Raw genomic sequence first — 12,158 nt, 5'->3', positions numbered from 1 at the left:
TCAGCTCCTCCCCTTCTCCAAACCCCCAAAACCAATTCAAACGGCCACCAAGGTCACCATTATCAATAGACTGGTTTTATTGTTTTATACATTTTCTATGCACACATGTTCTTTTTTTTAAAAAAATTCAACTTGTTTATTATTGAATATGGTTAAAATTTTTAAACTAAATACAAATCTACACTGAATAGTTTTTTTCCCACCTTAGTCTTCCCACTCGCCTCCTTCACCCCATCCATATAAGTAGTCACTATTATTACCCATCTTTCAGAGTTGTTTCTAGAAATATAGATTCTTATTACACATTTTATGCATAAATAGTAGTAGGCTTTACATATTGTTTTGCACCTTGTTTTATTCCCTTAATGATATATGCTGCATAGACTTGCATATAACAATGTAGGGAGCTTCCTAGTCTTTTGACAGAGGTACACAATATTCCAGAGACTGGATATACCATAATTTATTTAGCTGTTTCTCAATTGATAGATACTTGGCTATTTTCAATGTACATCTACTCTACAATGAATACTATTATATTTATCTCATTTTACACATATGCAAGTATATTTTGGAGTACAATTGCTGATCTGTTTTTATAGTGAGCTATTGATCACATTTTTACCCATTTCCAGAACTTTTCATATATTAGGAAAATACACATAATCTATCATTGTCTGTGATATGATTTCCAAATATTTTTTAAGTTCACTGTGTGTCTTTTGACTTTGCTTAACATCTTTCTCTTCTTGTGTAAAAGCTCTTTTTTTAAATAATGTCAAGAGTATTTTTAATATGGTTAAGATTTTCAAAATTTTATTTTTAAATCAGGGCTACTTGATTCTGTTTTCTTTTAGCATTTTATGGTTTATTTTTTCTTCGCCATTTAAAATTTTAATCCATTTTTAATCTGTCCTAGTGCGAGGTGTGAGGTGTGGATCCATTTTTTCCCCAAAATACTACTCATTTGCCCCAAGAACATATATTGAATAGCCTATCTTTTTACCAGCTTAAGTTACGACTTTATCATTTAATAAATTCCCACATGTAATTGAGTTTAATTCTGGACTCCCTATTCTATTCTGTTCTGCCTGTTTGGTGATTTGTTTGCCAGTACCACATTTTTTAAATTAATGAGTCTTTATAATACATTTGATATCCAGTAGGGCTAACTCCTCCTTATCATAATTGTTTTTGTGATTGATCACAGCTATTATCTTCCCATCTAAACTTTAGATCCAGTTTTTCTAGTTTAAAAGGAAAAACTCTTAGGTAGTTACATAGTTTCAAAATAAATGTATATTTTAACAAAGAATCATTGATACAGTATTTGTGGGTTTTTTTACACAACTAAACTATACTATACATTTCCTGAAACTTGCATGTTAATAGACATCATTCCAAGTCAGTGCAGAGAGATGGTCTTTACTCTTTTTAATGGACTCCACATACGTCATTATAGGTTAATTCTAGTTTTTTGCTTTTGGGGTTTTTGTTTTTGATAATAAAAACAGTTCTTTTGACCATTTTTGTACATGTATCTTTGTGCATTCATTTGCTGGATAAGTTTCTATAAGTGGAATGGCTGGGTTAAAGGATAAGCACGTTTCAAATTTTGATTAATATTGCCAATTGTCCCTACAAAATGGGTGTGCCAATTTACACCTTTGGAAATGTTTTTAATTGGTAATTGTTCTGAAAATTAAAGTGGAAAGGATGGAGAATGGACACCAGGGACATTGACTAGGGAAGTAAAGAAGCACCAAGATCAAGGGCCAGTGACCTTACCACGTTCCTTCTGGCTGGGTGCAGCACAGAAGGAGAAATGGAAGGAAGGAGCTACTACTGATTAACAAACACCTCCCAGCAACTCAGGACTCGAGAAGCTGTAAAAAAAAAAGGGGGTGGGGGGGTGGGATGGGCTTGAAGAGAGAACATCTCCTAATCTATCTGTCTGGTTTTGGTCAAGAATCTCTGTACCTCACTCTGGGAGATGAAAGACATTTTGTACAAAGCTTTATTTCGAAAGCAACAAGTACAAGTTTGAATGGTGGTAATTTAATTCTAACACCCTTCAGAAACAAGATCCAGTGCAACAGATGATTGAGTCATTCAGGTAAAATGGGGTTAAGAGGGCTGACATCGATAAATGGGCTCCTTCTGGCCTTCCTTAGCTATATTAATAAAAATCTCATGGAGTATCTTAAACCTATGCTTGTCAAGCTCAGAAAAAATCCATTGCTATTTCTCTGCTTGAATTTTCTAAGAGCAGAACAAAAAGACATCTGATCCCAAGATAAAAATCCCGTAAGTATCATCACCTGATGCCAAGAACTTTTCTTCTCGAAAAGTAGGAATAAAAATTAAGTTTGCAAAGGAAAAACAAATGCCAGAAGCAGGAAAGCTTGCTGCTGGTATTTTCTCAAAAGGATCATCTTTGGTGTGTGGGAAAACTAGCAAGTCCATTGGCAGCTCCTCTCCTATTTCTAACACCAGTTATTTCTAACACAAGTCTGCCAGTTTTTCCCTCTTCTGAAAAAAAAGTGTTTTACTGAATCTATTACCATGACCCCCACGTTGTTCTTACCAGTGTGATGAATTGCCTATCGAAATCTTAGAAATGAGAAAATCTAGGAAACACAGGCTGATTCTTATTATTTGCAGTAGTTATGTTCTATAAAGTCGCCATGGAAACTAAATTAGAGATACTGAATTATTGCTCCTAGATTAGGTTCCTGTGAGCCTGTGGTCAGAACATTTTCGTCTACAGATCAATATATAATCTTGTTTTATGTATGTTTCTGTTTAAAGACACTTTAATGGACAGATAGAAGATAGATAGATGATAGATAGATAGATAGATAGATAGATAGATAGATAGATAGATAGATAGATAGATAGAGATAGAGATGTGTATGTAATTGATTCGTTAACCTTGATCTCACGGCCAACAGCATGACTAATTCATGACTGAATAAAGTTTATCTAGCAGACTTTTTCTTTCTTTTTTCCTTAAGGCACATCACAGCCTTCTTGTGCTTAGGAACACTCAACAGCACTTCAGCACTGCACTTTGGGCCATTTTAAACAGAGAAATCACCAAAAAGAAAAGCACAAAAATGTAAAAAACATGGCACCTAATACACCTTAAAAGGATACTTGTTTACAGTATGAGAGCTGAAACATGAAGGCAGAGCTTTGTCTTGTTCCATGTCAGCTGAGAACATGCTGCTCTGTGCATGTGTGTAAATGATGAAGAAAGTGCACAGGTATTGATTTGGGTGTTACAGTTAAATGCCCATGATAGGCCCATTTACACAAATGGAATCTGTGAATGATGGATTGAGTGTACTTCTCAGTCAGACCAGATCAGATCTTCCCACCAGTTATTGGCCCCCATGTCTTTCCTAACTCTTCTGGGTTGGCCCAGTGTGGTTGGATGGCTACCACAGATGGAGCCCGCTTGTGAAGGGCACTGAGGAGAGAAGAGACTAGGACATGCAAATACCCTTCCTCTATCCCTCACCAGCTGCTTATCATCTACTGGGGGAGAAACAGCCTTATGAATAATGATACTTTCAGACATAGTTTGATTACACACACACACACACACACACACACACACACACACACACACACACACGCGGCCTAACAATTAAGTTTGCAAACTTGTTGCAACGATGTTGCTAAACTTTTTTGATATCAGAGGGATTATTCATTATGAATTTGTACCTACTGGACAGTTAACCAAGTTTACTATTTGAAAGTGCTGAAAAGGATGCGTGAAAAAGTTAGACGACCTGAACTTTTCGCCAACAATTCATGGCTCTTGCATCACTACAATGTACCAGCTCACATGGCACTGTCTGTGAGGGAGTTTTTAGCCAGTAAACAAATAGCTGTATTGGAACACCCACCCTACTCACCTGATCTGGTCCCCAATGACTTCTTTCTTTGCCCGAAGGTGAAGGAAATAATGAAAGGAAGACATTTTGATGACATTCAGGATATCAAGGGTAATGCGACAGCAGCTCTGATGGCCATTCCAGAAAGAGTTCCAAAATTGCTTTTAAGGGTGAACTAGGCACTGGTGTCATTGCATAGCTTCCCAAGGGGAGTACTGCAAAGATGACTGTACTGATATTCAGCAATGAAGTATGTAGCACTTTTTGTAGGATGAGTTTGCGAACTTAATTGTCAGACCTCATATAGTCACTGGATGTAAAGTACAGCATAGGGAATATAGTCAATGGTACTGTAACAGCTATAGACAATGTCAGAGGGGTAGTAGATTTGTTGGGGTTATCACTTTGTGAGGGGTGTAAATGTCTAATCATTATGTTGCTTTGTACACCTGAAACTAATATAAAAAAGTGAAATTTTAAAAAAAGGTTTGTTAAGTGGTGTTATAGGCTAATGAGGTAAAAGAGATGGTAGATTAAGAAGGTGTACAAGTACTTCCTACAGTTTTCTCTTCATATTCTTTATTCTTAATTAAACCCTGTTATATCACAGCACAAAAATAATTGTTTCAGAGGAGATACCAGGAATAGGATTGTCAGATTCAGCAAACACGAAAGGCAGTTAAATCTGAATTTCAGATAAACAAAACATTATTTTTTAATATGAGTATGTCCCATGTTTATACTAAATACTTTATGCTTATAGATTAGTGTAAGTGTGTCTACTGCCATGAGCAGAGATAGACAAACAGCAAAGGAGGGAAAGACACTGGGAGATGGGAGATGCATGGAAGCTGGGGTCAAGGGCAAGAAAAAGGAAGGTGTTTTTCTTCCTGGCTCCACTAATTCCCACCTTAAAGTCAGTTAAAATTTTCTCAACTTCGGTGTCTTTATCTTTTACTTGGAGATCAATACTTCTTCCTCAGTAGAGAACTGGGAAGATGAGATGAAATAATGTGTAAGCCCGCTGACCAGTATACCAAAAGAGTCATTGTCATTACTGTTATTATTCCTGTGAAGTAAGGGACTATCAGCACTTCTGTGACCATCAGAAACTTCAGATTTTTGTTCATTTGTTTGGTTTGTTTTGGTTTTGGGTTTTTTGCTGCTGTTGTTCCCAAAGTTCCGGCCTAGGAAATATCATCATAGACAGGCATCAAAAATTGCCATTTTTTTAAACATAGGACAAAATAGCTTGCTGCACAATTGTTCTTCTAACTTCCTTAAGACTGAGTCGCACCATGAAAAGTAAAAATGTCAATTACATGTCTGCTTGTACTACATCTCATGTAACATTTGGATGTTTGAAAATGTCCAGATGCCAATTTTTCAAATTTTAAAATGGATGCTTGTTGATTTTGTAATATATGGCTGTGAAACTCCATTTGTGTTATTTTATACTTTTATTAGCATTCCTAAAATGACTTTTCACATATTTGATTTATTTCTTGTTTACTCCCTTTTCATGACCAAGTAACAAAGGTTTTGAATGATGAAGAACTGATCAAGAATCATGGTAGCTCAGTCTGCAACTTCTCTCAAATGAACCATTGTTTTGTGTTGATTTTCTTATGTGATTTTCATAGCTTGGTAACTCAGCAGTGGCAGCAAAGTTCTTAAGAACTAACAGCGGTGTTCATTTATTCACTCATTTAACAAATATTTATATATTGTATGACTACAATGGGTCAGTCACTGTTCTACTCTTTGGAGAAACAGCAATAAACATACACACACATACAAAAATAGACGAAAATACATGCTCTCTTGGAGCTTACATTCCAGGTGGGTGGACAACGGATAGATAAATAGATAAAACAATTGATCTTAGATTAATGTTTCCTACACATGACAGATTTTCTTTCAGAAAAGGAGCCTAGAACACAAGAACTAAATGGGACAGGCTAAGAACATGGACACTAGGCCTTCCCATAGGTGTCCTCCACCAGAATTGTATAGACTACATATGGCTCCTGGAAATGGACAGCTGTAGAAATAGGCAGCAGAACTGGGTAAGCTCACAGAAGAACACTGGCAGGGTAGGGGCAGGTCTAGGAGGCATGGCAGAAGGCATGAGAATCTCAGCCTTGTGTAGTGTTAAAAGCAGCTCCTCAGCCCCTGCAAGCCAGGCAAGAGGAGAGCTGGGATCCTCTCTTAGATGACCTAGGGTGAAGGAGAAGTCACCGAGGGGTTAACACAGAGTTCAGGCTTTACAGTGGACTAGAAGATTGGCACCCAGACCATGGGGCTAGGCATTCACTCACTCTATCCATATTTATTAAGCACCCACTATAGGTCATGCACTGTTGTTTTAGGTATAGCAGCAAATAAGACAGACAAAACTCCCTTTCTTATGGAGTTTGCATTTAGAGGTGGATAAGAAATACCATAAATAAATAAAGCAGAGAAAGAAGTTAGGTAACACTGGAAAGGTGTTACCAATTTTAAATAGAGTGGTCAACATAAGCCTTACTGAGATGACAGATGTGACTGGAAAGAGGTAAAGGAGAAAGGTGTAAGTGGCTAAGTGGGGGAGGATGATTGCAGGCAAGGAACCAGCATATGCAAAGTCCCCGAGGTAGGAGTGTGCCTAAAGAACAGTGAGGAGATCAGTGTGGCTGGAGCATAGTAAGCTGGAGGGAGAGTACCAGTTGCTGAGGCCAGAGAGGCAGTGAGTGAATGGGTGTGTGAAGTACAGAGAAAAGAAGATACATACGAGTAAGCCATCGACTGAACTTCTGCTTTTACTGTCTGCTTTTTTCTGAGTGAGGACTGCTTTAGATTGGTAGTCTAGGTCTGACGTAGATTTAAACAACTCACTCTGACTGCTGTGTAGAAAATAAACTATAGAGATGCCCTGGCAGATTCTAAACTTGAGACATTAGTCAGGTGGTAGATGACATAATACTGAGTCTGCTCCACCACTGCCCCCTGGTTTCTTACATTCCTTTGTCTAAGAACAAGATTGATGACAGAGCCAGGGGCAGGGAAGTAGCCACTGCAGATGGGGCCAAAGCAACCCTAGCTGTGGGAGAAATAGGCTGAGAAGATAGAAGTCACAGAGACTGATGGCTCTCAACCTCAGTTTCACACACATCACCTCAGGGAGCTTTTAAAAAGATGATGCAAGACCCATTTAATTGTTCTTGGGTGGAGAATTTTTATTAAGCCTCCAGGTGAACTTAATGTGCAACCAGGACTAAGAACCACTGATGGGGGCCCTGTAAATGGACACCACAAAGAACAGATGGTCACACATCCATCACACATTTCTTAAATATTTATTATACCCACCTGGGCGCCGTACTGCCTAGCACATAGAAAGAGCTCAGGAAATGTTACATTTTACTCGTAATTAACAATAAGACAGGTTGAAGGTCTTTACCCTAGAGACCAATATGATCATATCTATGCTTTGGAAATTTTATCTGACAGTGGTAGATAAAATAATTGTGGCTGGGAAAAGACGCTGGTGAAAGGGAGACTGTGTTAGAGCAATGTTTCTCAATCTTTAGCCTATATTAGAATCACCTGGAGGAGGAGGAGTTGTTAAACCAGAGATCACTGGGCTTCACCCCCAGAATTTCTGATTCAGGAGTTGTGGGGACAGAGTCCCAGAGAGCAGTTTCCAGGCTCTCGGCCTCACGTGGAAAGGTGCTGGCTCGAGTAGTGGATGGCCATTAGCTGTGGCTAGTTGGCTGTCAGCTGTAACCAGTTAGCCAATTAGCCACTGATATAACTGCCGCGCGGCTGCATTGGTTGGTCAGTTGGTTGGCAGGCAGAGAAGTGGACAGCAGGTTGCAGGTCATGTGGATCCAGCCTCCAGTGAGGCGATAGTGCCTCCAGTAAGACTACAGTGGTATGATTCCCCTATCTATGGCTCTGTCGGTATTCGTTTTTGGCCTCACCATGTCCTGCGTTCTTATGTGGGGAGCAGGAGCAGAGACCCCGCAGGCTGCCCTGCATGACAAATGGGGCAGCGAGCAGGGTCTCCCGCATGACAGGAGGTCTGGAGAGGGGCCTGAGATTTTGCATTTCTAACAAGTTCCCTGGTGATGCTGATGCTGCTGATCTGAAGAGCACGTGGAAACTTACACTGGGTGAGCTTTGGCTATAGCAAGTGGTCAGGCGAGAGGTGAGGAAGGCCTGACCCAGATAAGAGGTCATGGAGAGAAGGGAAAAAGCTGAGAGGTACTGTGCAGGTAAACTAATAAAAATGTCACAATTGATCAACTGAAGTGAGGGCTGGAGGAGGGCCCAGAAGAGGAAGAGGTCCACAGTGATGCTGAGGTCAAGATGTAGGGAAGTGGCCCAAGATGATGAGCAGCCCATTTTACAAGGCATTTATTTTAGTTCCTCTGTTAAAGACAAAGAGGTTCTTTGTTTTTCTCTGCACAGGTTTTGCTTTTTCCCCCCTACTAAACAGTACAATAAATTCCATTGCCTTGTTTGTTTTATCAAATAAAAGAATGCCTGCCAATATCTGTTAAGCTAATATTATAGCTCAATTCCAGAACATCTTGTAGTGGTTATTCTAACATGTTCTGGAATCTGTACTTAGGGTACTCAGTTCCTTAACCAACACACATTTAAAATTGAATTGCTAGTGTACAAACTTATCAAGGTTATTATGCCTGAAGAATAATTTATAGCAGATGCAGACCAGGGGGTCCATCCTCTGATATTGCAATTATTTTGGTGATCTATAAACTCAAAGGCTGATGATAGAGTAATAAATGCTGTGAAAGTGTTTCTATTTCTGACTGACTTTTCTGGTAGATGAAACAATACAAGTAATATAAAATTTGTTCCTCATGAAGGGATGTGACATTGAAAGAACCATGCCTATAATTTAAAAAGCTGCTATAGTGTTGAGGAGCTGTTTAGTAAATGTAATGGTCTATAATTTGGAGAAGCAATAGAGGTGGGATGTCCTTTTTATCATCTGGTTAGAGGTTCTGAACACCTTCTGCATCACACCACCTACTTATAAAATGCCTATTCCTGGGTCTGGCCTCAGACTTTCTGAATATCTTGGCTATGGCCTCAGAATATGAATTTAAAGTAAGGATCACAGGTTCAAGAGCCACTGAGAGGGAATATACTTTGGGTGAAAATAGCAGGCAATCTTTATTAGAAGTTAGACGTTACTTGTGAAGAAACTTCACAAGAATGGGGGTTTCCACACAAGTCAATTTCTATATGCAATTTGCATACATAATTCCCAAATTTCACAGCAGAAATTTGGAGCACCTGGCCCAGATCTAGCGGCTTGTCAATAATATGTCAGAGGAAGCTCCTACTAAAACTCAGATTTTCTTTCTCCTAAGTCAGTGTTATTTTTACCAACTGCAACCATCTTACATTTTACTTATTTGTTTTTGTGACTATCACCATTCCAAAACTTTTATGATCAACATACAATTTACTGTGCTTGCCAGCAAATTATACATTTGTTAGCTAAAAATATAAATGAAACCAATTTAAGCGGGGATCATGAAACCCTACGATCCTTCCTCCACATGTACTGTTGGGCCGTCTATGCATATCTTAATGAACGCACTCTATATTTTTCCAAAGTTAGTGATGAAAGCTTGTGGCAATTTTTTTCTTACTTTTTGTTCACCTGTATTGAGGTATAGTTGATTTATGATAAACTGCATATGTTTAAAGTATACAATTTGATGACTGGTGACATGTGTATACGCAGTGGAACCATTGTCATAATCAAGAACATATCACCCCTAAGTTTCTTTGCATAACTTTGTAATTTCTTCCTCCCTGACACCCATTGAACAGTTTTCTGTTACAATAGAGTTTTGTTTTGTTTTAATTTTTCTGGATTTTTAAATAAATAAAATAATAAAGTACATAATCTTTTTTTTTTTTTTTTCCGGTTCTTTCATTCAGCAATTTTGAGATTCATTCATGTTGTTGTATGTATCATATTCTTTCCTTTTTATTGCTAAGTGGTACAGTATTTCCCTCTTATCAGTGGTTTCACTTCGGGCAGTTTCAGTTACCCATGGTCAACTGTGGTCCGAAAATATTAAATGCAAAATTCCAGATATAAACAATTCATAAGTTTTAAATTGTATGCCATTCTGAGTAGCGTGATAACATCTTGTACCATCTAGCTCCATCCCACCTAGGATATGAATCATTCCTTTGTCCAGCATATCCACACTGCATACACTAACCACCCATTAGTCACTTAGTATCAGATCAACTGTCATGGTATTGCAGTGCTTGTTGTGTTTAAGTCACCCTTATTTTCCTTAATAATAGCCCCAAAGCACAAGAGTAGTGAAGCTGGCATTTCGGATATGCTAAAGAAAAGCTATAAAGTGCTTCCTTTAAGTAAAAAGGTATGCATATATAGGAGAAAACAGTATATTTAGGGTTCAGTATCATCCTTGGTTTCAAGCATCCATTGGGGATCTTAGAATATATTCCCCATCAATAATGTGGGGATACTGTATTCCATTGCATGAGCTATCATAATTTATCCATTCACTTATTGGGAATTAGGACTATCTCCAGTTTCTGCTGTTACAACTAAAGCTGATATCAATATTTGCACACAAGTCTTACATATATATGTCCTCAAATATCTTGGGTAAATACCTAGGAGTGGATTGGCTGGATCATATGGTAAGTGTATGTTTAACTTTTTATAAAGCTGCCAAACTGCTTTTCTAAGAGATTTTAATCATTTTACATTACCACCATCAGTGTCTGAGTTTCAGTTACTCCACATCCTCAACAACACTTAAAATGGTCAATTTTTCTAATTTTAGCCATTCTAGTATGTGGTAGTGGTATTTCAACATATTTTTAATATGCATTTTCTAATAACCAGAACTTAAGGCTGGCAAATGTTATTCTGGTTATCAAAGAGAAGGAACGAATGGCATATAAACATGAAAAGAGAGTAAAGTCAGTACCAGTCCCTGTCAAAATTCTGAAACAATTAATCAACCAAGTAGTCAATAAATATTTACAAAAGGCTGACAATATCACTAGCTACCTAACTAGGTTTAATATCAACAATTCATACTGAGTGAAGATTATTAATATTTTGATAAGGCATATAAGGGAAACAATGTAGGCTATAAACACTAAATACGGTCATTAAAACATGACAGTTGCTTTTCCTTTCATTCTGGGAAATACTTACGTGCTCCTAGGTTTTCAATCTTGAGCACCTTTGTGTCCTCCTCTGTTTTCCAGCCTTGTGTGTCTTTTCACTCTCATCCCGCCCCAGCAGGGTCTCTTCATTTGTTGTTGGGTTAAATCCAAGTCTTCCAACAGCTTTATATTTGATGGCAGTGTGTACTTTTCCATTCACAATGGCCTTCTTCCAATATTCTACATGTTTTTTCATTTAATCCAGTTGTCAGCTCAGGATACCTTATGAAAAATCACTTGTACATTGCTTACCCATAAATTTTTATAATTTTCTAACTGGATGGCTTAAACATAAATGGTCTTTTATATATGCTTATTCGTTACATTATCTATTGAATATTCAGTTTGGGGGCAATCTTGTTATCCTCGTCTAAATGTCCATATCTGCTGATATATAATGATTATCTTTATCCCTTTAATACCATAGATATTAAATTTGATTTAATTTAAGCCTACTTTTCAGTCTTACTTCTGCCTCTTAATCCTAAAACAGCTTTGAATTGAAGCAGGCCTTGTCTACATAAAGTATCTTATTATTAAAGTTGAATAGCTTCCCAAAACTGCTTCAGTTGTCAGCAGAAAGCAATTTAGAGGGAGTTTTCTTAAGTGGGGGTGGGGGGGGAATAATCTCCTTATAGATAAGGGGTGTCATGGGGTTTTCCCCGGAATGCTCCCAAGATGTTTCCAGAAATCAAATGGCACTCAGCTTTACTACAGATACCTAATGGTTTCCAGAGGAGAAAATAAGATTTTAGCAGGGTCGAATGAGTAAATTTTATCTTCTCATCTAAGAAGGAAAACTAGAAAGATTGCTCACTACTCTCTCTTTCCTAAATCAGGGAACTGCCAACAGGATGGCTCCTTCCACAAAGGAGGGCACTAGTGAAGACTCTGTGTGGTCGTTGAACCTAAGATTATTAGACGAGGAATCTCTAGGAGTAAGAAATAAAGGCTTTATGCAGGTGTAGAAATAAGACAGCTTGGAGGCTATCTGTATAACTGAAA

At 38.0% G+C, this 12,158-nt stretch overlaps 1 long non-coding RNA gene across 1 annotated transcript in view; it reads right to left on the bottom strand.

The window, feature by feature from the left end:
* LOC109436579 (uncharacterized) overlaps window positions 1–11,611 on the bottom strand; it is a 51,975-nt gene extending 40,364 nt beyond the window's left edge. The window contains exon 1 of the long non-coding RNA XR_012497399.2: window positions 11,143–11,611. This is a non-coding gene — a long non-coding RNA (uncharacterized LOC109436579). The remainder of the gene's footprint in view (window positions 1–11,142) is intronic.
* Between the last annotated feature and the right edge of the window lie 547 nt (window positions 11,612–12,158).

Source organism: Rhinolophus sinicus, chromosome 14 (assembly GCF_057876585.1).
Source record: "Rhinolophus sinicus isolate RSI-liver-muscle chromosome 14, RSI-T2T, whole genome shotgun sequence".
NCBI lineage: Eukaryota > Metazoa > Chordata > Mammalia > Chiroptera > Rhinolophidae > Rhinolophus > Rhinolophus sinicus.
This window is presented reverse-complemented; position numbering and strand designations above follow the sequence as displayed.